Below are 25,064 nucleotides of genomic sequence, written 5' to 3' on the forward strand. Positions count from 1 at the left end.
TAGCAGATTAATACCTATCATATTTATTACTGTTTTCTATATTTTTTGCCCTGTACTTTGTTACTTTTTTTTTTTGGCTTTTCACTCTTTGCTTTTTGTCATTTTAATTGAGATTTTTATGATTCCATTTTCTCTCCTTTCTCCTGCACAGATATATGCAAATACTCACACACATATATATATATCATTTTTTTAAAACATTTTTACTGGTTTCTCTAGAGTTAGCATTATACATTTATAATTAATCCAAGTCCACTTTCAAATAACAGTAGTATATCTTTTCCCAGGTAGTATGAGTACCTATTATAATAAAATAATCTTAACTCCTTCCTCCTATCCCTTGTATCATTGCTGTCATTCATTTAACTTATTAAAAGCATATATAACATATATATAAGGCTTCCCAGATGGCAAAAATGGTAAAAGTATTCCCAGTGGTAAAAGTATTCTGTGTGTCAATGCAGGAGATGCAAGAGATGTGGGTTTGACCCCTGGGTTGGGAAGATTTCCTGGAGTATGAAATGGCTACCCACTCCAGTATGTTTGCCTGGAAAACTTCATGGACAGGGGAACCTGGTGGGCTCTACAATCCATGGGGTTGCAAAGAGTTAGACATGACTGAGCACAACAACAATAAGCATGTATATACATATATAAGATGTATACATAAACATACATAATCAAGTATGTTGTTGCTGTTATTTTAAGCAGCAGTTATCTGTTAGATAAATTAAGAATAATAAACATAAAAGTTATTGTCTTACTTTCATTTGTTCTTTCCTTAGTGCTGTTCCTTTCCTAATGTACCTCTGAGTTTCCAACCTATACAATTTTCCTTTTCTCTCAAGAACTTCTTTTAGTATTTTGCATGGCAGGTCTACTGGCATCAGGTTCCCTCAGTTTTTATTTGTCTGAGTAAGTCTTGATTTCTTTTTCACCTTTGAAGGATAATTTCACAGAGTACAGAATTCTAGATTGGTGTTTTTTTTTTTTCTCTCTCAATACTTTAAGTATTTCATTCCATTCTCTTCTTGCTTGCATGTTTTCTGAGAAGTCAGATGTAATTCTTAGCATATTATAGATATTTTAAGTTCCCAGTCTAATAAATTCAACATCCTTGACATGTTTGGCTCTGATACTTGCTCTACATCTTCAAATTGTGTTTTTTGCCTTTTAGCATGCCTTGAAATTTTTTTCTTGATAGCCAGACAGTATATACAAGATAAAAACTACTATAAATGGGAGTTTAGTAATGTGGTGAAGTGTGAAGGGGATAAGAAGCATTCCATAGTCTTATGAGTAGGTCTCAATCTTAGTGAGCCTCTGCCTCTGAACTATGAACTTCACAAGTGTTTCTCAGCCTTTTCTCCCTGCTTAGATGGGACAGTGTGACTAGAGTGGGTGAGAGTTGAGTTATTTTCCTTCTCCCAGTTCAATTAGTCTCTGATATTAATAATATCCCAGCTCATTAGGATCTGATTAACTAGTTTCCCCAGAGGGCAGGTCTTGTCAGAATCAAGTGCTCTGGTATATTTCAAAATTATTTCTTTCCCATCCCCTGGCCAGAAGCCAGGGGATATTTTCTCTGATATTTACTGTGAGAAACTGTTTGAGCTCCTGGAGGTACAACTCACAAAAATGTAGTGTCCCCTCTAGGACTGAGTCCCCCTAGAGTTTTTAGCTTTCATACTTGTTCATACTGAACCTCCCCAACAATTTGTCAATTACAATTCAGGCTTCCTGTCTGAGTACTGTTTCCCATGGTGCTTTCACTTTTTAGTCTCTTCTCTGCAAGGCCTGGATTCCATGTATTTGCCGGTCTGTCTCTACAGTCTTGGAGGAAGCAGTTTGCCCTGTGTCCTCTCCGCTTACAGATCCAAGAAGAGTTGATTTTTCAGTCTGTTCAGCATTTTACTTGTTGTTACAACAGTGGCACTTCTAACCTCCTTCCATGTGGAACCAGAAACCAGAAATCTTCACTAATTTTTCACTTAATAAAGAGTTAAACTAATTTGGACAAGGAAGACAAAGGTCTTTTCATTAATGACAGTTGAGACAAATAATTATACAAGTTATTACACAATTTAATTCAAATGAAGCCACTTGCTTCTAAGAAATACAGAGTATATAATTCCACTCAACAATTAAGTCAAAGCAAAATATACTCCAAAGAGAAAGCAGTAAGAGTGGAAGAAAAGAAGCATTGAAAATGGAAACTGACAGACTAGGAAAGAATGAGAAATGAAGAGCTAACAGAAGAGACAGAGATAAAGGATGAATCCCACATATACATACACATACTTAAACACAAGCTGCAGAGACATAAAAAGCCTAAATGCAAAGAGAACTAACTACAAGTGTGGATTGTAGCATCATCTATCTATGTCTTGTTTACCTTTCAAGTCATAGCTGATGTTTTGGTTTTGTTTACAAATCTAACTTCTCACTTATTGAACTAAAAAATTATTGGACATCTTCTATGTACCCATCACTACATCAGGAGTAGGAGGTATAGATAAGATAATGACCCTGATCAATGACCCTGATCTTAGAAGAGTTAAAATTTGGCAAAAGACAGCCACTGTTTTTTAGAATTTAAACCACACCACTTTCAACATACACATGTAGAACTGATCTGAGGTGATGGATATGTTAATTAGCTTGATTGTGGTAAACATTTCAAAATAGATAATATGAATCTGTCAAAACATGAACCTGTACACCTTAAATGAATACAATCTTACTTGTTCAGTCGCTCAGTTGTGTCCAACTCTTTGCAACGTCATGGACTGCAGCACACAAGGCTTCCCTGTCCTTCACTATCTCCCGGAGCCTGCTCAAACTCATGTCCACTGAGTTAGAGATGCCATCAAACCATCTCATCCTCTGTCAGCCCCTTCTCCCGTTGCTATAAATCTTTCCCAGCGTAGGGTCTTTTCTAATGTGTCAGCTATTTGCATTCAGGTGGCCAGTGTATTGGATCTTCAGCTTTAGTGTCAGTCCTTCCAATGAATATTCAGGACTGATTTCCTTTAGGATTGACTGGTTTGATCTCCTTGCAGTCCAAGGGACTCTCAAGAGTCTTCTCCAACACCACAGCTCAAAAGCATCAATTCTTTGGTGCTAAACTTTCTTTATGGTCCAACTCTTACATCCATACATGACTACTGGAGAAACCATAGCTGTGACTATATGGATCTTTGTGGGCAAAGTGATGTCTCTGCTTTTTAATACACTGTCTAGTGTATTAAATACACTGTCTAGTGTATTTTCTTCCAAGGAGAAAGCATGTTTTTTTAATTTCATGGTTGCAGTCACCATCTGCAGTGATTTTAGAGCCCAAGAAAATAAAGTCTGTCAGTGTTTCCATTGTTTCCCCATCTATTTGCCATGAAGTGATAGAAACAGATGCCATGATCTTCCTTTTTTGAATGCTGAGTTTGAAGCCAGCTTTTTCACTCTCCTCTTTCACCTTCATCAAGAGGCTCTTTAGTTCCTCTTCACTTTCTGCCATAAGGGTTATATCATCTGCATATCTGAGGTTATTGATACTTCTCCTGGCAATCTTGATTCCTGCTTGTGCTTCATCCAGCCCTGCATTTTGGAAGATGTACTCTGCATATAAGTTAAATAAGCAGGGTGACAATATACATCCTTGACGTACTCCTTTCCCAACTTGGAACCAGTCTATTGTTCCATATCTGGTTCTAATTGTTGCTTCTTGACCTGCATACAGGTTTCTGAGGAGGCAGGTAACATGGGCTGGTATTCCCAGGTATATTGCTCTTCATTATGTTCACAGCGCCAATTGTCTTGCTGTTCACACAGTCCACACTGTTCACTGAAGCCAGGGTAAGCAAGGCATGAGCTAACAGACTGGTAGAAGATTCAAGGAGCCATAGAAACTGCAGACACATTTATTCTCTCCAGGCTGGCATGGCAATCGTAACAGTAGGTACACTATATTCTCGCCTCTCGTGGCTAACCAAACAGACCACAATGGTGAGGCAGCAGTAATGCCCCTGCTTTCTTTAGGTAGAGCTCATACATCCCTACAGCACAAAGTAGCTCGTGACCAAGCGAGCACCTTGTGATGTGTATGTGCAGTGCTAGAAGTGATCTAAGCTATTGCATAGTCATTATTTACAAACCATGAGGTGAGAGAGCCTGAATACACCATCTTGGGTAATTTGCTCTCTCTCCACACTATCTTTTCAAGAATTTTCCACAGTTTGTTGTGATCCACACAGTCAAAGTCTGTAGAATAGTCAATGAAGCAGAAGTAGACCCTTTTCTGGAATGCTCTTGCTTTTTCTATGATCGAACAGATGTTGCCACTTTGATCTCTGGTTCCTCTGCCTTTTCTAAATCCACCTTGAACATCAGGAAGTTCTCAGTTCATCTACTGTTGAATCCTAGCGTGGAGAATTTTGAGCATTACTTTGCTAGCTTGTGAGATGAGTGCAAATGTGTGGTAGTTTGAGCATTCTTTGGCATTGCCTTTCTTTGGGATTGGAATGAAAACTGACCTTTTCCAGTCCTGTGGCCACCGCTGAGTTTTCCAAATTTGTTGGCATATTGAGTGCAGTAATTTCGCAGCAGCATCTTTCAGGATTTGAAATAGCTCAACTGGAATTTCATCACTTCCACTAGCTTTGTTTGTAGTGATGCTTCCCTAAGGCCCACTTGACTTCACATTCCAGGATGTCTGGCTCTGGGTGAGTGATCACACCATCGTGGTTATCTGGGTCGTGAAGATCTTTTCTGTACAGTTCTTCTGTGTATTCTTTCCACCTCTTCTTAGCTCCCTCAGATTGTCCCCAAGGCATTCAGGCCCAGTCCTTATCCTAAGCATGCAACCCGTGCCTCCCTGTTCAGCTCCTGCTCGCTGGTGGTGGATGCGAGCATCTGGTCTACTCATCCGCTGGGAGTTGCAGTTAGGCGCGTATTCTGTGGGTGGTTTTTTTTTTTTTCCTTCCTGTTATGTTGCCCACTGAGATTCCAAAACTCCCCACAGACCCGCCGATGAGAGGGTTTCCTGGTGTTTGGAAACTTCTCCTCCTTTACAACTCCCTCCCCAGGATGGGTCTCCATCTCTAACTCTTTTGTCTCTGTTTTTTTTGTCTTTTATATTTTGTCTTACCTCCTTTCGAAGAGAATGGGTTGACTTCCTGGGTGCCTAGTGTCCTCTGCCAGCATTCAGAAGTTGTTTTGTGTAAGTTGCTCAGCATTCAAATGATCTTTTGATGAATTTGTGGGGGAGAAAGTGGTCTCCCCGTCCTATTCCTCCGCCATCTTAGGACCATCCTAGAGTTGTCTCTTGTCTTGTTGGAAGAGAGTGTTTGCTATGATCAGTGCGTTCTCTTGGCAAAACTCTGTTAGCCTTTGCCTTGCTTCATTTTGTACTCCAAGGTGAAACTTGCCTGTTACTCCAGGTAGCTCTTGACTTCCTATTTTCGCATTCCAGTCCCCTCTGATGAAAAGAACATATTTTTTGGTGGTAGTTCTAGAAAGTCACCTTTAGCTTCTTCGGCATTAGTGTTTGGACATAGACTTGGATCACTGTAGTATTGTATGGTTTTCCTTGGAAATGAATAGAGATCATTCTCTTGTTTTTGAGATTGCTCCTAAGTACTGCATTTCAGACTCTTTTTTGACTATGAGGGTTATTCCAAGGATTCTTGTCCACAGTAGTAGATAAAATGGTCATCTGAATTAAATCCGCCCATTCCAGTCCATTTTAGTTCATTGATTCCTAACATGTTGATGTTCACTGTTGCTATCTCCTGTTTGTCCACTTCAATTTACCTTGATTCATGGACCTAACATTGCAAGTTCCTACGCAATATTGTTCTGTACAGCATCAGATTTTACTTTCACCACCAGACACATCCACAACTGGGTGTTGTTTCTGATTTGGCTCAGCCTCTTCATTCTGGAGCTGTGTCTCTGCTCTTCTCCAGTAACATATTGGTCACCTACCAACCTGGGGAGTTCATCTTTCAGTGTCATATCTTTTTTCCTTTTCATACTATTCATGAGGTTCTCAAGGCAAGAATGCTGAAGTGGTTTGCCATTCCTTTCTCCGTGGACCACTGGAGTTTTATCAGAACAAAACTTATCAAAAGTTTTATCAGAACTCTCCACCAAGACCTGTTAGTCTTCAGTGGCCCTACATGCCATAGCTCATAGTTTCCTTGAATTAGAGAAGGCTGTGATCCATGTGATCATTTTGGTTGGTTTTCTCTGACTGTGGTTTTCATTCTGGCTGCCCTCTGATGGTTGAGGATTTCTCAATAAAGCTAGGAAAAATTGTTATATTTTTAAAGCATATACTACATTAAAATAAGAAATTCTCTATGAATTTCACTGTACTGTTTTAGATTTAAAACTCTTCTAGAAACAGATATAGGCTCATAAGTACAGAGAACAAACTAGTGGTTATCAGAGGGGAGAGGGTGAGAGGAGGGACAAAATAGGTAAAGTGGATCAAAAGCTAGAAAGTACTAGTTGTGAAATACATAAGTTGCAAGGATATAATGTACGGCACAGAAGACATATTTTACAATATTTTAAAATAACTTTGTATGGAATGTAATCTATACAAACATTGAATTACTTTGTTATACACCTGAAACTAACATAATATTCTAAGTCAACTCTAAACTTCAATAAAAAATAAGCAAATAAGATAAATAAATCTTGGATCAAAGAAGAAATTACAGTGGATTTGTGGACAAAGAATCTGCCTTATCAGTAAGCAAAGGATATTGTAGTCTTCGAGCCATCAGCCCCTGCAGCCATCCACCTCCTGGTGGTGCTTGCTGAGGAATTCAGGACTGAGAAAAACAGGATACTGGCCCTAGATAAGGTGCATATCAAAGGAATAATTTCATTAAGCCCCAACTCCTTCATCTTCTCATACATAGAAAAGTGCTAAATTGATATATTGAGTTGTTTTTTTTTTCAATTGTGTGAGTGTATGCTCAGTCATGTTTGACTCTTTGCTGTAGCCTGCCAGGTTCCTCTGTCCATGGAATTTTCCAGGAAATAATACTGAAGCAGGTTGTCATTTCCAACTCTAGGGGATCTTCCTGACCCAGGGATTGAGCTCACGTGTCTTGCATCTTCTGCACTGGCAGGCAAATTCTTTACCATTGTGCCACCTTGGAAGCCCTTTTCTTTAAGTAGCAGTTATCTTTTAATGGTCAACTACTTACATGTTTTTTTGGTTTTTTTTCAAAAATGTCTATGTATCCTTGCTCCTCTCTCGCCTCTCTAAAACAGTCTCTCAGAGCTATCTAAGGCTTAAGTAGTCAGTAATTTCCCATATAAAACATAATTCTCAACATTTACATTGTGCTTTTTTGGGTTTTTTCAGTTGACAGATACTAGAAAATATTTTTAAGAGGGGAAAGAAACTCTTCCTCTAAAGCCTCTTAATCTTGAAAATGTATTTAATATTAAGGCCTTAATGCAGTTTTTTAGACACTTAAATGCAAAAACTCCTTTCGTAAATTAACCGCATGAGGAAAAATAGCTTAGTTACTAAATAAAATAAATTTTGCTTTAGGAAAGAGCAATATAGGAAAGTAGATAACATTTTTTAGTAGTCATTCATGAATATATCTTTTTTTCTTCCTGATTGGGGTGTGCAGGGAAAGTATTAGAAGCAAATCTTTCTCCAGCCCAAGAAATCTATTGACTTAAAAGAAATCTATTGACTTAAAATCTCCAGCCCAAAAGTTGAGAAGTGTTTTATTTGGTGGGAATTTTTAGGACTTCAAGCCCAGAAGACAGTATCTCAAATAACTCTGAGAAAAATGCTCTGAGGAGGCAAAGGAAGGAGCCAGGTAATATAGAAGTTTCACAACAAAAAGCAGATAGTTTGAACATCAAAAGATTATTGTTAACTAAAGAAAATCAGATATCTCAAATAAAGGAATTTAGTTTTTTCTTTGTATGGGAAGATGCAAGAGTCTAGGCTCACTAAAATCGTTCCTTTGATATGCACCTCAACTATCTGGGGCCAGTTTCCTGTGTTTTTCACATCCTGAGCCGCCTTTCCTCAGGGCTCACCATAGGGATTGGCTATAGTCTGAAGGCTGCTAGATGGCAGATATTCTCCTTCTAGAGTTCCCTCGGGGCTCACTGGCTCACACTGGAGGGCTGCAATCACTGATGACTGACATTCTTGTTTACTTATATGGCAAGGAATATTCTAGTTCTCAAACTTCTCTGTGAAGGTAGTAGAAAAAGAAACCAGTTTTTTAATTGAGTAAGTATTAAACTAGAATGTAATGTGTATCACAGGCAGTGTCCTGTTGCTGCTGCTGCTGCTTCAGTCTGACTCTTTGTGATCCTATAGACTGTAGCCTGCCAGGCTCCTCTGTCCGTGGGATTCTCCAGGCAAGAATACTGGAGTGGGTTGCCATGCCCTCCTCCAGGGGATCTTCCCTACCCAGGGATCGAACCCACGCCTATTATGTCTCCTGCATTGCACTCGGGTTCTTGAGAGCTTGTTTGGAGGTTCTAGCAGGGGAGCGCAGCTACTCGTATACCCTTGACCGAAGACCGGTCCTCCTCTATCGGGGATGGTCGTCCTCTTCGACCGAGCGCGCAGCTTCGGGAGGGACGCACATGGAGCGGTGAGGGAGGAAGGGGACACCCGCCTAGCCAGCCAGATCAGCCGAATCAACCCTGGCGATCAATGGGGTGACAGATGTCGCAACCAGATCGCCCTCACATCCTGCACTCGGGTTCTTTACCACTAGTACAAACTGGGAAGCCCAGGTGGTGTCTTAAGAGATTGCAAAGATAGAAAAAAATCTCACCCTTTTATATAGCCAGAGAGATAGAACAATAACTATCCCTCAAGTAAGAAAACACAATTTGGCACACATCCTGAGTTCACCTGGAAATTGGAGTAGCCGTCTGCATTAACTGACTTTATATGAAGAAAAATGGACTTATCATGTCTTTCTGAGAAGAGCTAGTTTTGCAATTTGGAGCAAAGTACCCACCAAAGGTAGGCTCCTAGAGTCTCAACTGCTAGACAAAGGCACTCTCTCCCTTGATATTTACACTTCAAAGAGATGGCCCCCAGCTCCTTGAGAAAGTGTCCCTGGGTTACAAAATTGGTAAAAAAGTCTTTTTAAAAGATTTACATACATCTCAAAGAGGCAGAGAAAGAATTTACACTTACAAGTTTTCTAAAGAAAATGCTCTAAGAAAAGAGACAGAGGAGTTTCTTTCCCCACTTTTTTTTTTTTTGGCCTTGCCCTGTGGGATCTCTGTTCCCTGACCAGGTACTGAACCCAGGCCATGGTGGTGAAAGCCCAGAATCCTAACCACTAGGCAACCAGAGAAGTCCCTCTTCCCTCATTTTAAGAGGAAGAATTAAGTCTCTTACTATTTATATTTGCCCTTACACACCAAAATACCTACCTCCCGCAATTAGCAAGTATTAAGTTAGTAATGTTTGCTTTGAATTTTTTTAATAAAAGAAAAAATATTGAAGTTAAAGTCCCTCTGGTATGCTTTCCACTCTCAGTCTCAAGCCACCACTATTTTGTATTTGGTGTGCTTTGTTCTGTCAACTACAAATTGGCACTTACCGTGGGCATGTGCCATCTACCTATCTGCCTCTACGAGGATTAAACTGTGTGCTGCTTGCTGCAGCTGCTGACCTTCAACAACCCCTGAAAAGAGCTCAGGGTGCAAAGCAGAAATGAGGCACTCTGCTCAGAGAAAAACTAGCAGGATAGGTCTTCAGATAGTTGTATATTTTTAGGAGCCGATTTTATGAGCCCAATTCTTGCTATCCTCCCTATCTAGAAAGGCACTAAAATCCTTCAAGGTGACTACTGTTTCTCATGATGAGCAAAGCGTCACAAGACTAGCAGAAAACTTTTGGGAAAATATTTACTTAATTGCATCTATTCCCCCTTCACCATAATCACATATATACTGACCTTTTTCCCCTAGCTCTTTGGAACAGTTTCTCAGAGCCCTCTGAGGTGCTATCTCCTGGACTGCAGTCCTCATTTTGCCCCCAGTAAAACTTAACTCACAACTCTCAAGTTGTGCATTTTTTTGAATAGACAGTTCTAATTGCAGTTGTATGTTTTGTTTACTCTTACAATTTTGGAGTTACGGAATGTCTCTCTTCTACTCTCCACTTCTGCTTGACTTTTTTAGATTTCACATACTCATGAGATTACAGGTTTTTTTCTTTCTGTGTCTGGCTTCTTTCATTTAGCATACTATCTCCAGGTTTTTGCAAATGGCAAAATTTGCTTCATTTTCAAAGCTGAATAACATTCCATTGTATACATGCATGTGTGCGCCTGTGTATATCACATCGCATTTTTCTTTATCCATTCATCTCTCAACAGATACTTGGGTATTTTTTTCTTTTTCCGTCTCTTGGCTATTGTGAATAATACTGCAGTGTACCTGGATGTGCAGATGTCTCTTTGAGGTACTGATTTTATTTCTTTTGATATATATACAGTGCTACATTGCTGGATCATATGGTTCTATTTTTAGGTTTTGGAGGGAGAGAGAGGTGAGGGAAATAGGGAGATGTTGATTAAAGGATACAAAGTTGCAGTCTATAGGATGAATTAGCTTGTTGGAAAGATTCTTTGAGCTTCCCAGGTGGTGCTAGTGGTAAAGAATCCACCTGGCACTGCAGGAGAGGTAAGAGATGCAGGTTCAATCCCTAGGTTGGGAAGATCCCCTGGAGGAGGGCATGGCAACCCACTTCAGTACTCTTACCTGGAGAATCCCATGAGAGGAGCTACAGTCCATAGGGTCACAAAGAGTCTGACATGACTGAAGTGACTCTAGCATGCAGGAATACTTTTGCTACATATATGGATATCATATCAATTTCAATTGAAAAATAAAAGTAAAAGAAAGATAATGTCTCCTTTTGTAATGAAAAATATGGAATATAAATGATATAACTTCCCTGCTGCCGAGCCTGTATTAAGAAGGGAACAGTATAGATAAGCAACAAGGTTCTACTGCATAACACAGGGAACTATACACAATATCCTGAGATAAACCATAGTGGAAAAGAATATTAAAAAAGAATGTATATATACATACATATATATATATATGTATATATATACACACACACACTCATGTATAAATGAGTCACTTTGCTATACAGAGAAAGAAGCTTGACTCTCCCTCCATGATACAACCAAAGAAATGTGGTCAAGTCATGTGAAGATTAGTCATGCTCCAAAAGCTGGGCCTAAGTCAGATTCCTGCCAGTGGCTAGCATATTTCCCCTGCTCTGTTCCCACAAGCCTCTGTGCTTCAGAAGCTGTAAAGTCCTTATCCTTATGCACAGGGGGCATGGTGCAGCAGCAATAAATAGCAATAGGAAGAATATGAACAACAGAGGCTGGAGACTTGTCAATTAGCAAAAGGGTGTTACTTCCTTATAAGGAGATAATGGAGAAAGGTGCCAAAGGCCAAGATGAGAAAGACCTCAACATCTACCTCCTACGGTGTAACAATATTTACTGGAATCTGTGCTCCCTGATTTGTGTATCCTTTAATGCAACAGTTCTTCCACTATAGTTCGGAGACCCTGGGGAACTCTCAAATCCTTACAGGGGTTCCATAAGGTCAAAACTATTTTCAAAATAATGCTATGCTATTATTTGTTTTTTTACTTTCCTTCTTTTATGAACGTAGAATGAAGTGTTCCAGAGGCTGCATGACATTGGTATCATAACAGAATGAATCTATAGCAGATATGAGAATCCAGCTGTCTTCTGGTTGGCTAAACATCAAAGAGATTTGCAAAAATGTAAAACAATTCCTCTATTCTCAGAGAAAATTGTTTTGGAAGGTTTATTATTTTTCAATAATAAATTGTGTTTTTCCCAATTATTTATTGCAATTTAAGATGGATTATTAATAAACCTTTTAAGTTCCTAGTTTAATTTGTAATACAATAAATATAAACTACGTAAATAAAATTTCATTAAAATTCTCAATAATTTTTAAGAGTATTAATGTGTTCTGAGTCAAAAACATTTGAGAACCACTGATAAAACATTGGCTTCTTTATTTAACTATTGGTGAAATGCCCCCATTTACCATAAATGATAGATTTCTGGTCGAGTTTTCTTCCATTCCATGAAGAAATTAAACTCTTCCAAAACATTATTTTTGCTACTGATTCTGTCTTTAACCACTTGAATTGAAATCTTCTATGTTTAATTTTGTGTTAATTCGGAAGTCTTAAATAACTGCATAGAGAAATGCAACTTATTCTCATTAGAAAATTGTTTAATGAATCAGATACATGTTATCCTTTAAATTATTATGGGATTACCAATTTCCTCCTTTTTCTTTTCTTTATTTTTTCATGACATATATAACAGTGAAAATTTATTGGGAGGTGGCCTCCTCTTCTTTTTCCAGTTGTTAGTTATTAGAATAAAGGTGATATGGGTTATTCTTAATTCAAACTCTATATTCACTTGGGTTTCCACTGAAGCAGATGCTGAAGAAAGGATTTGAAAGCAAGTAATTTATTTGGGATGTGATCTTAGGTTAGAGGAATAGAGACGTGAGACAAAGATGAAAAGGAAGGCAATTACAGTAAGGGTGAGTTATCAGGTCAACTGCCATTGTGAGCAACTGCAGCTTAATCCTGCTGGGGAACTCAGAATTTGTGTAGAAAGCAGGCCTCTCATTCATCCCACCAGAGGGGTGAGGGAGCTGAGATATTTATACACCAGTTGCCTTCAGTAAGTGGTCACAGACTCCTGGGGGAAAGTTTAAACTCAGGCCATCAGAGAAAACCCTCAGACCATTGGAAATCAGCCAAGGATACACTCTAGTATCAGGAACATGGATAGGGGCATTAACAGTGGCAGCTACAAGTAATGCAACACTGTATTATTTTGTATGTTTTAGAAGATTTAGATATGTGTACGAGTGCATGCTAAGTCACTTCAGTCATGCCCAACTTTTTGTGACCCCATGGTGGACTGCAGCCCACCAGGCTTCTCTGTCCATGGGATTCTGCAGGCAAGAATATTGCAGTGGGTTGCCATGCCCTCCTCCAGGGGATCTAGGGATTGAACCCACATCTCTTACATCTCCTGCACTGGCAGGTGGGTTCTTTACCACTAGCACCAGGTAGTTGGTATCAATTTATATTATTGGAGGAGGCAAGACTTGAAGAGGAAATTTGAGAAGGTCCAGATAGTAGCTTAAACTTGACTGTGTGGAAATAAAGACCACCCAAATGAGAAAAAGAAAAGGCTCTTTATGCAGAGCTTGCTATTGTGGAGTCAGCCATAATTACTTGCAATTTAATAAAGACAAGGCAGACAGAGGAGAGGGAAATCTTTATAGTGGAAAAAGGGAAGCCTCCAGGTATGTTATGATCAGAGGTTGTTGGCATGGAGAAGCTGGTGGCCAGCTAACTAGAAATGAAACATCCTATGTAATTGGTTAGAAGAGCATAATTGGCTTTCTCTGGTTAATTCCTAGTTGGAATCCATGGTGAAAATTAGGAAAGCTGGCAGTTACTGACCAAAGTCTTCTCTTTTTTCCACTATAAAGTTTTCCCACTCATCTGCTTGCCTTGGAGTCTTTGCCAAACACAAGCGATGGTGACTGATTCCCTTGCTATAGCAAGCTCTGAATAACTTTTGCTTGTTCTCATTCAGTTAGTCTTTGTTTTCACAAACTATTTTTACTTTCATCCCATGCTCCAACATTATGGTTTTTGTGTGTGTGCCAGCCATATTAAACTTCTCACTTTCTCCAAATAAACATATAAGTCTCTGGCATGTAGGAATATCTTTGCTCATGTTGTATGTCTCCTATCTATAAAATTCTTTTACTGCTTCTTCAGCTGATAAAGTGAAAGCGAAAAGGAGTACGTCAAGACTATATATTGTCACCTTGTTTATTTAACTAACATGCAGAGTACATCATGTGAAATGCCAGGTGGGATAAAGCACAAGCTGGAATCAAGACTGCTGGGAGAAATACAATAACCTCAGATATACAGATGATACCACTCTTATGGCAGAAAGTGAAGAGGAACTGAAGAGCCTCTTGATGAAAGTGAAAGAGAAGAGTGAAAAAGCTGGCTTAAAACTCAGCATTCAAAAAACTAAGATCATGGCTTCCAGTCCCATCACTTCATGGCAAAAAGATGGGGAAACAATGGAAACAGTGACAGACTGTATTTTCTTGGGCTCCAAAATCACTGCAGATGGTGACTGCAGCCATGAAATTAAAAGACACTTGCTCCTTGGAAGAAAAGCTATGACCAACCTAGACAGCATATTAAAAAGCAGAGACATTACTTTGCCAACAAAGGTCTGTCTAGTCAAGCTATGGTTTCTCCAGTAGTCACGTGTGGATGAGAGAGTTGGACCTTGAAGAAAGCCGAGCGCTGAAGAATTAATGCTTTTGAACTGTGGTGTTGGAGAAGACTCTTGAGACTCCTTTGGACAGCAAGGAGATCAAACCAGTCAATCCTAAATGAAGTCAGTCCTGAATATTCATTGGAAGGACTGATGCTCAGGCTGAAACTCCAATAGTTTGGCCACCTGATGCAAAGAACTGACTCATTGGAAAAGATCCTGGTGTTGGGAAAGATTGAAGGCAGGAAGAGAAGAGGACGACAGAGGATGAGATGGTTGGATGGCATCACTGACTCAATGGACATGAGTTTGAGCAAGCTCTGGGAATTGGTGATGGATAGGGAGTCCTGGTGTGCTGTAGACCATGGGGTCACAGAGTCGGACACGACTGAGTGACTGAATTGAACTGAATTGATACTTATTGTCTATTAAGTGTACAACCACATTATGTCCAAAAAAATGTACATACCTCAATTTAAAAATACCTCTAATTTTAATTCCTTTGCTATTTGCATCACATCTACAGTTACTTCCTCCACTGAAGTCTTAAACCTCTGAAAGTCATCCATGAGGGCTGGAATTACTTGCCTCCAAACTCCTATCAATGTTGATATTTTGCCTTCTTTCCATGAATCACAAATATTCTTCCTGACATGTAGAATGGAGCTCATTATCCAAAAGCTCTGTTGCAAATGTACAGCCAGATTAATGTTTTCATGTCTGCTAACATAACATCCATTCTACAACACATGGATCAAGGAGTAATTTCAATTTTCCAAATTTATTATTTAAGAAGCACATTTTGTGAGGTTATAATTTACCATAGATGGTGATTCCTCTGATAGAATCTGGGCAAAGTAAATTGAAAACCTTCTGGAAAATATTCACCATCCTAGATTTTAGAATTAGAAGTGGAGCCTAAAGATGTGGCTGGATGCTACAACTCATGACAAAACTCCAATGGATGGGGAGTTGCTTCTTATGAATGAAGAAAGTGGTTTCTTGAGATAGACTCTCTCCTGGCGAAGATGCTGTGAAGACCGTTGAAATGACAACTAAGAATTTAGAATAGTACATACATTTAGTTGATAAAGCAGCGGCAGGGTTTGAGAGAATTGACTTGAATTTTGAAAGCGTTTCTACTGTGAGTAAAATGTCATCTAACAGCATTGTATGCTACAGAGAAATCGTTTGTAAAAGGAAGAGTCAGTCAATGTGGCAAACTTCATTGTTGTCTTATTTTAAAAAATTGTCACAGCCACTACCCTGATCAGTCAGCAACCATCATCACATTTGGGCAAGCCCCTTCACTTCTCCAAATGTGACTATGACTTCCTGAAGGCTCAGATGATGGTTGGCATATTTTAGCAATAAAGTATTTTTAAATTAAGGTATGTCCATTTTTTTTTAAAGACGTGCACACTTAAGAGTATACAATATAGTGTAAAGATAACTTTTATATACACTGGGAAACCAAGAAAAAAAAATCATGGATTCACTTTATTGCAACTTTTTAGTTCAGTGGTCTGCAACTGCATTCACAATATCTTTGAGGTATGCCTGTATCTGAAGGAAACAAAATCATTATCTGAAAGAGGTAGCTGCACTCCCATGTTCATTGCAGCATTGCTCACAGTAGCCAAGATATGGAAACAAGCTATGTGTCTGTCAACAGATAAATGGATAAATAAGATGTGATATCACACACACACACACACACACACACACATATAATGAAGAAGAAAGGAAACTGCTATTTTGCAAAAATATGAATGAATCCAGAGGACATAATGCTAAGTGGAATTAGCCAGAGAAAGACAAAAACTGCATGATCCCACTTATTTGTGGAATCTTTTTTTTTTTGTTAAAGTTGATTCATAGAAAATTCTTTTTTTTTTTGTTAAAGTTGATTCTCTGTTTACCAGGGCCAGAGAGTTGAGGGGAAAGGTGGATGTGGGGAAGGAGATGGGAAATGCTAATCAAAGGATTCATTTGTCAGAAGCATAAATTCTGGGGAGCTAATGTACCACATAGTGACTGTAGTAAATATTACTTTGTTGTGTGCTTGAAACTTGCCACGAGTAGACCTTAAGCATTTTTACCACACACACACACACACACGCACACACACACAGATAACTATATGAGTAGATGGATGTATTAATTAAACTGATTGTGGTAGTCATTTCACAAAGTATATATGTATGTCAAATCATCATGTTATACTTTAAATATGAGCAATTTCATTTATCTAGTATTCCTCAATAAAGCTGAAAAATAAAAGAAAACTTGATTAAGATATGTGAATATGTACCTAAGATAATTATTTTGCTCATGTATTTTTAATATTTGTATAATCAACATAAAGTTTTTAATTTTTGGTCTAACAGATACAGATAGATCTTATTTTTTATTTCTTAGAATATGATTTTGAAAATAGCTTAGAATTAAATTTTTTTCATAGATCCACCAAAATAATGTAACTAATTTGTTGATCAATATACATATATTTCAAAAATCTTAGAAGTAACCATAAATTATTTTTCACACCTCCTTTTAATATCAAAATGGTACTGTTTGGAAGATAATATGTATGGTGAGCCTCCCTACTCACAGATTCGTGCTCTGTGACTCTAACTGGTCCTCCATTCTATCTGACTCAGGATAAAGCACCATAAATAGCAGACTGACGCATTGCAGCACAAGTTATTTAAAGAAGGTGTCTCATAATGAAGGAGCTGGGAGGATGAGAAAGGAAGAAGGGAGAGCAGGAGCAGACACTATTGCAATCAGAACTTAAAGAATTTTAAGATCTCCTCTTCCCCAGATCATTCTTAGTCCACCAACAACATGCTAAGCTAAATCAGAATATACCCTGGGATTTCCCTGGTTGCCCAGTGGTTAGGACTATGTGCTTTCACTTCGGAGGTTTGATCTCTGGTCAGTGAACTAGGATTCCACAAGCCACATGGCCCCAAAAAATAGAGTATTCCCCACTTTCCATTATATTTGTGAATATTATCTTTCCTCAACTTTATTAAAAATCATTTTTCACTTTTGAAATTTTACTGTATCTATTAGGATCCACAAGGGGCTCACAGTGTATTGTTAAAAAAATGGCCAATTGCGGTGACCTGACAAACAAGGGATGAAGTCACAGTGGCCACGTTGCCCTGGTGGCATCCTGATTTTTCCTTAAGGAGACATCCTATTTTTCCCTACTGGTGCCAGTTTCTCAAGACTACAAGACCACCTGACCATGAGACCCCTCCGACTATGTGATCACAAGACCCCAGCTGTGAGCTAAAGATAAACTAAGGACCCCTCCCTTCAGGGCACAATTTCCCATCAATAGGGTATAAGAAAGATTGGTTGTAAAAGGGGAAGCACTGATTTCTCTCTAAAGCCAGTCACTTTTTTTCTCCCTGTAATAAATCTTTCTCTGCCTGACTGCCTGGCTCGCTCTCTTTTTCTCGTGCTCGCCTTACAATGTCTTGTGACCCTTACATATTAATTGTCATCAAACACATTAGGATAAGCAGAGTAAGTGTCCTATAGGGTAGTGCACCAAGGGGGTTATCTAGCATTTTACCAGGAAGGCTATAATCTAGAGGTTGGCACTACAAACTGCATCTAAAAGCCCAGCATCTTTACAAATTATCACAGTGAGTTTTAAAAATGGATTTTTATTAGTGTAATTAGTGATATTCAAGAAATGTGGATTGGCTGAAATATTTTAGGAATGTTCCCATGCTTTCGTGAACAGAGCTCTGGAAGCCTGTAGACCTAAAGGACAGCATCCAAATCTTGATCCCCAGACAACCTGCATCCAGCCATCAGCTCAGAGGATTTGGGGTCTGTGAGCCTAACTCTTATCCTGATTAACTGAAAGAACTCGTTGGCTAGGCGTCCTCTGAGCATCTAGTGACAGAGAGCAAATTGAACTTACAGAGCAGGGCTTCAGACGTGCTTTCACTATAACCTGGTAGGGAGAGTGCACGGGAGTGGCTGACCCTCACCCACCTGTAACTATGTGAGATTCAGTCAAAAAGACCTTATAGTTGAGTATGACCTGTCCCTCCATTTGCTTCTTTTTAATTTTTTCAGGTTTTTAGGATCTAGACCAGTGGTTCTCAAAGTACAGTCCCCAGGCGAGCAGTACCAGCATCATCTAGGAACTTGTTAAAAGTACGAATTCTCAAGACCCAGCTCAGATCTGCTAAATCAGAAGCTCTGGAGCTGTTTTTACTTTCTCAGGTGATCCTAATGCCTGAATGTTTGAGAAGCACTGGACCAGATCACATTTTGCCATCTATCTATCTTTTCTTGGTTGCTCTCATTTTTACTTCATTTATTGCACCAGTTGGGCCTTATCCGAGATTCTTCACACTGCTACTTCTCTCTTACCATTATGTGTTGTTCAAGATTCTCCATAAATCAAGACCCATAGGCAACTTGTAATCAGAATTCCTCACTAATCAAGGTTCCTTCATACTCTTTGTATTATGTTGATTTTATGAACAATAGTTTCAGAAATTCATATTCCTCTGTGAAGCAGCAGCAACAGTGCAGTGACTACCAAGCTTTGTTCTTCGGAAGCCGAGGTATTTCCCTGAGACTCCTGAGGGGACACCTGGAAAGTTGAGGGAGGAAGAATAAGGCTTCTTGTCTTTTTTGAAGCCAACATTTGTTGAGTACCTATTATGAGCCAGGTATAGTTCTGGTCCTTTCGCATGCTAATGCATTCATTTAGGTCGGATTCCACCCAGATTTTCCATCATAGAAGCTGTTGTTTAGTCACATTCGACTCTTTGTGACACTATTGACTGTAGCCCACCAGGCTCCCTGTCATGGGATTTCCCAGGCAAAAATACTGGAATGGGTTGCCATTTCCTTCTCCAGGGGATCTTCCTGACCTAGGGATCAAACCCACATCTCCTGCATTGGCAGGTGGATTTTTTACCACAGAGCCACCAGGGAAGCCCCAGAGAAGAAGGTATTCTCAGATATTTTATTTACTGGGTTGCAGCATAAGTTGTTTTTTTTTTTTTTAAGGATGCTAAAGACAAAACAAGCTGCACCCTTTATTCACTGAGCTCCTAGTATCCAGGCCTTTTCTCTAGTCCTGGAATACATAGGTTCTTTCCTATCCCAGGCTTTCACATGGTCTTCCCTCTTCCTGAAACTTTTCCCTGAAACAACCATAGTAGGCTCTCTAACATCCTTTAGTTTTCTACTTACATGTTATCTGTTTTAAGAGAAACTTAGCCATTTGATCTGTTTTAGTTATTTCCCCTCTTTTTTTCTTTTATAAAGCACTCTTACTTTTATCTTTATAACATTTAATGCAATTTATTATGATACAGTTTCCTTATTCAATTTTTGTAGTCTGTTCCCCACTGGATTGTAAGCTTGGCAAGGGCTGGAACCTTATCTATCTTGTTCTTTTTGTCTAATGAGCACTTACTAGCGTCTGGCACAATGTTGTACTTAATAAATATATGGTAATTCAATGACCAATGAGTATAATGAGGCAACTTGAGTTCTCATTCAGGCTCTTTCATTAACTAAAATTTTCATCCTTAAATGAAGGTTGGATGAGATGCTGTATGAGATGATTTTGTTTCAGCATCACATGGTTCAAATTTAACTTTTAATTTTATACTTGTCTGCTTATGCTTTTGGTGGGCGAGAGTTTTGTATCATTCCTTAATTGCTCATTGTGTAAAGGAAAGCATTTAAGCTAATTTCTCCAGTGAACAAGAATAAAGGTGTTAAAATACAAAATTGAGATCACACTTGAAAATTTCCTGAGCAGACAGAACCAGTTAAGCCACGTAAGCGAAACCTAGTATGCTTATTCTGCAGAGTAAGCAAAACTTAACTTGGATTGTAGATACCCCCGAAAATCATAAACTAAACCTAAATTGACTTAAATTGTTTTAGGTTGCCTAAAATGGCATATGAAGACCACTTTTAACCAATCCCTTGTCATTTGAAAAACCCCACTGCTATAACCAATAATTATAAAGATTAAATAGTTTCTGTGTTTTCAATATATAAGCCATCCTATAACATGTCTCTGTGCTTAATGCCACTGTTCACTTGAGAACTCCCAGTTTTAAAACTATTCTTCTATGTACAATAAACTCTTACTGGATACAGCTTTACTGATGTGATTTTATTTTCAACAGTTTCTGGATTTTGACACAGGTTGCCTGAAAACTTTATATTGGACTAGCCGTGAGAATTGGAATCTGGACCTCATCCAGTCATGCTACACAGACATTAACTGTAAAGAGAAATTTAGAAAAACTTTGATCTGGGTCAAAGAAAAGGAGTATGGAAATAATGTGCATTTATATTTTTCAATGAATTAGGACTTATTTATAAATCATTATATATTTATTAATTGAATTTTAAAATGAGTAGAGGATCCAAATAGAGATTTTTCCAAAGATTACACACAAATGGCCAACAAGTACATGAAAAGGTGCTCAGCATCACTAATCATCAGGGATTTCCCTGATGCAAGTCAAAATGACAATGAGATATCTATCACTTCATGTCTATTAGAATGGCTATCATCACAAAGACCAGAGATGACAAGTGTTGGCAAGGATATAGAGAAAAGGGAACCACTGTGCACTGTCGGTGGGAATGTATAGGGTACAGTCCCTATAGAAACAGTACGGAGGTTTCTCAAAAATAAAAAAAATAGAACTACAACATCATCTGGCAACCTGACTTCTGGGTATGTATTCAAAGGTAATGAAAACAGAATATCTAAGAGATACTTGCACTTGCATGTTCATTGCAGCATTATTCACAGTAGACAAAATATGGAAATTATTTGTGTCCAACAGATGAATGTATAAAGAAGATACATACATGGAATGTTATTCAGCTAGGAGGAAGAAGAAAATCCTCCTCTTTGCAACAACTTGGATGAAACGTGGCAGTATTATATTAAGTGAAACATGCCAGACAGAGGAAAGACACATTCAGCATGGTATCACTTATATGCAAAATCTAAGAAAAAAAGTTAAATTCCTAGAAACAGAGTAGATAAGTGTTTATAAGGGACTGGGAGGTGGAGGAATAGGGAAAATTTGATAAAAGTACAAACTTTCAGCTATGAAATGAATTAGAAGATCTAATGTAAAACATGGTGACTATGTTGATAACACTATATTAAATAGTAATTGAAATTGTATTATATAATTGAAATTTGCTAAAAGAGTAGAATTTAAATGGTTTAACAACAAAGAAGAAAAATATTTGAGGTGATGGATGTACTAATTCAGTACATGATGGGAGGCAAGAATATACAATAGAGAAAAGAAAGTCTTTTAGATAAGTGGTTGTAGGGGAAAAGGTCAGCTACATGTAAAAGAATGAGATAAGAACATTCTCTATCACCACATACAAAAATAAATTCAAAATGGATTAAAGACCTAAATATGAACTATAAAACTCCTGGAATAAAACATAGGCAGAACATTCTTTCACATAAATTGCAATAACATTTTTTTGACTCTGTCTCCTAGAATAATGGAAATAAAAGCAAAAATAAACAAATGAGACCTAATTAAACTTAAAAGCTTTTGCACAGCAAAGGAAATCATAAACAAAATGAAAACAGAACCTCCAGAATGGGAGAAAATATTTGCAAATGACGCAACCAGCAAGTGCTTAATTTCCAAAATACACAAACAGCTCATACAACCCAATATCAAAAAAACAAACAACCCAATCAAAAAATGGGCAGAATATCTAAATAGACATTTCTCCAAAGAAGATATACAGATGGCCAACAGGCACATGAAAAGATGTCTGGAGAGGGTATAGAGAAAAGGGAACCCTCCTACACTGTTAGTGGGAATATATTAATAAATTGGTGCAGACAACAAGGAGAACAGCATAGAGGTTCATCCAAAAGCTAAAAACAGAGTCACTATATGATCCAGCAATCCCACGCCTAGGTATATATCCAGAAAACACAAAAAAGCTAATTTGAAAAGACAAATGCATCTTAATGTTCCTGTTGCTGTTGTTGTTCAGTTGCTCAGTTGTGTCTGACTCTGCAACCCCATGGACTGCAGCATGCAAGGCTTTCCTGTCCTTCACCATCTCCCGGAGCTTGCTCAAACTCATGTCCATTGAGTCGGTGATACCACCCAACTATCTCATCCTCTGTCGACTCTTCTCCTCCTGCCCTCAATCTTTCCCAGCATCAGGGTCTTTTCCAATGAGGTGGCTTTTCACATCAGGTGGCCAAAATATTGTATCTTCAATTTCAGCATCAGCCCTTCCAAAAAATACTCAGGGTTGATTCCCTTTATGATTGACTGGTTTGATCTCTTTACTGTCCAAGGAACTCTCAAGAGTCTTCTCCAGCACCACAATTTGAAGGCATCAATTCTTCGGGCCTCAGCCTTCTTTATGGTTCAGCCCTCACATCTGTACATGACTACTGGAAAAACCATACCTTTGACTATGCAGAACTTTGTCAGCAAAGTAATATCTGCTTTTTAATACACTGTATTGGTTTGTCATAGCTCTTCTTCCAAGGAACAAGTGTCTTTTAATTTCATGGCTGCATCACTGTCCACAATGATTTTGAAGCCCAAGAAAATAAAGTCCTTCACTGTTTCCATTTTTCCCCCATCTATTTGCCATGAAATGATGGGACTGAATATCATGATCTTAGTTTCTTGAATGTTGAGTTTTAAGCCAGTTTTTTTTTTTTCCACTCTCCTTTTCCACCTTCATGGAAAGGCTGTTTAGTTCCTCTTCATTTTCTGCCATTAGGGTGGTGTCATCTGCATATCTAAGGTTATTGATATTTCTCCTGGCAATCTTGATTCCAGCTTGAGCTTCATCCAGCCTGGCATTTCACATGATGTACTCTGCATATAATTTAAATAAACAGGGTGACAATATACAGCCTTGACATACTCCTTTCTCAATTTTGAACCAGTTCATTGTTCCATGTCCCATCCTAACTGTTGCTTCTTGACCTGCATACAAGTTTCTCAGGAGGCAGGTAAGGTGGTCTGGTATTTCCATCTCTTCAAGAATTTTCCATAGTTTTTGTGATCCCACATATCAAAGGCTTTACCACAGACAATTAAGTAGAAGTAGATGTTTTTCTGGAATTCCTTTGTTTTATCTATGATTTAAAAAATGTTGGCAATTTGATCTCTGGTTCCTCTACCCTTTCCAAACCCAGCTGTACATCTGGAAATTCTTCATTCACGTACTGCTAAAGCCTACCTTGAAGGATTTTGAGCATCACCTTACAGGCATGTGACATGAGCACAACTGTACAGTAGTTTGAACATTCTTTGGCACTGTCCTTCTTTGGGATTGGAATGAAAACTGACCTTTTCCAGTCCTGTAGCCATTGCTGAGTTTTCCAAGTCTGCTGACATATTGAGTATAGCACTTTAACTTTTGGGATTTGAAATAACTCAGCTGGAATTCTTTCACCTCCACTAACTTTGTTTGTAGTGATGCTTCCTAAGACCCCCTTGACTTCACACTCCAGGATGTCTGGCTCTAGGTGAGTGATTACACCATCATGGTTATCTGGGTCATTAAGACCTTTTTGTACAGTTCTTCTGTATATTGTTGCCACCTCTTCTTAGTATCTTCTGCTTCTGGTAGGTCCATACTATTTCTGTCCATTATTGTGTCTATCTTTACATGAAATGCTCCCTTCATATCTAATTTTCTTGAAGAGATCTCTAATCTTTCCCATTCTATTGTTTTCCTCTATCTTTGCATTGCTTACTTAAGAAGGCTTTATCTCTCCTTGCTATTCTTTGGAACTCTGCATTCAGATGGGTATATCTTTCCTTTTCTCTAATGCCTTTCCCTTCTCTTTTCTCAGCTATCTTTAAGGCCTCCTCAGACAACCTCCTCAGCACTATTTACAATAGCAAAGACATGCAAGCAACCTAAATGCCTGTTGACAGATGAATGGATAAAGAAGATGTGGATAGCATGTATATGCAATAGAATGTTACTCAGCCATTAAAAAGAATGAAATAATTCCATTTGCCACAATATGGATGGACCTAGAGCTTATCATATTAAGTGAAGTAAGTCAGACAGAAAAAAGAGAAACATCATGTGATATCACTTATAGTGAAATTCACTCAGTTGTGTCCGACTCTTTGCGACCCCATGGACTATACAGTCCATGGAATTCTCCAGGCCAGAATACTGGAGTGGGTAGCCTTTCCCTTCTCCAGTTGATCTTCCCAACTCAGGGATTGAACCCAGGTCTCTCGCATTGCAGGTGGATTCTTTACCAGCTGAGCCACCAGTGAAGATCAAGAACACTGGAGTGGGTAGCCTATCCATTCTCCAGCAGATCTTCCCAACTCAGGAATTAAACTGGGGTCTCCTGCATTGTGGGCAGATTCTTTACCTGCTGAGCTACCAGGGAATCCCGTAATGGAAAAGAATCTGGCAAAAATATACATGTCAATATAAATATATATAACCAAATCACTTTACTGTAACACCTGAAATTAACACAACATTGTAAATCAACTATCAGTTCAGTTCAGTCACTCAGTCGTGTCCAACTCTTTGTGACCTCATGGACTGCAGCACACCAGGCCTCCC

The 25,064-nt window shown here is 38.6% G+C and overlaps 1 long non-coding RNA gene across 1 annotated transcript; it reads right to left on the reverse strand.

The window, feature by feature from the left end:
• Nucleotides 1-781: 781 nt before the first annotated feature.
• Nucleotides 782-19,145, reverse strand: LOC145545822 (uncharacterized). Its single transcript, XR_014082230.1, has 3 exons — nt 18,831-19,145; nt 2,745-6,302; nt 782-2,007 (listed from the first exon to the last, which is right to left on the reverse strand). It is a non-coding gene; the product is annotated as an uncharacterized LOC145545822 (long non-coding RNA).
• Between the last annotated feature and the right edge of the window lie 5,919 nt (nt 19,146-25,064).

Source organism: Giraffa tippelskirchi, chromosome 4 (assembly GCF_054371585.1).
Source record: "Giraffa tippelskirchi isolate mGirTip1 chromosome 4, T2T-mGirTip1v1.2.pri, whole genome shotgun sequence".
In the NCBI taxonomy this organism is placed as follows: Eukaryota; Metazoa; Chordata; class Mammalia; order Artiodactyla; family Giraffidae; genus Giraffa; species Giraffa tippelskirchi.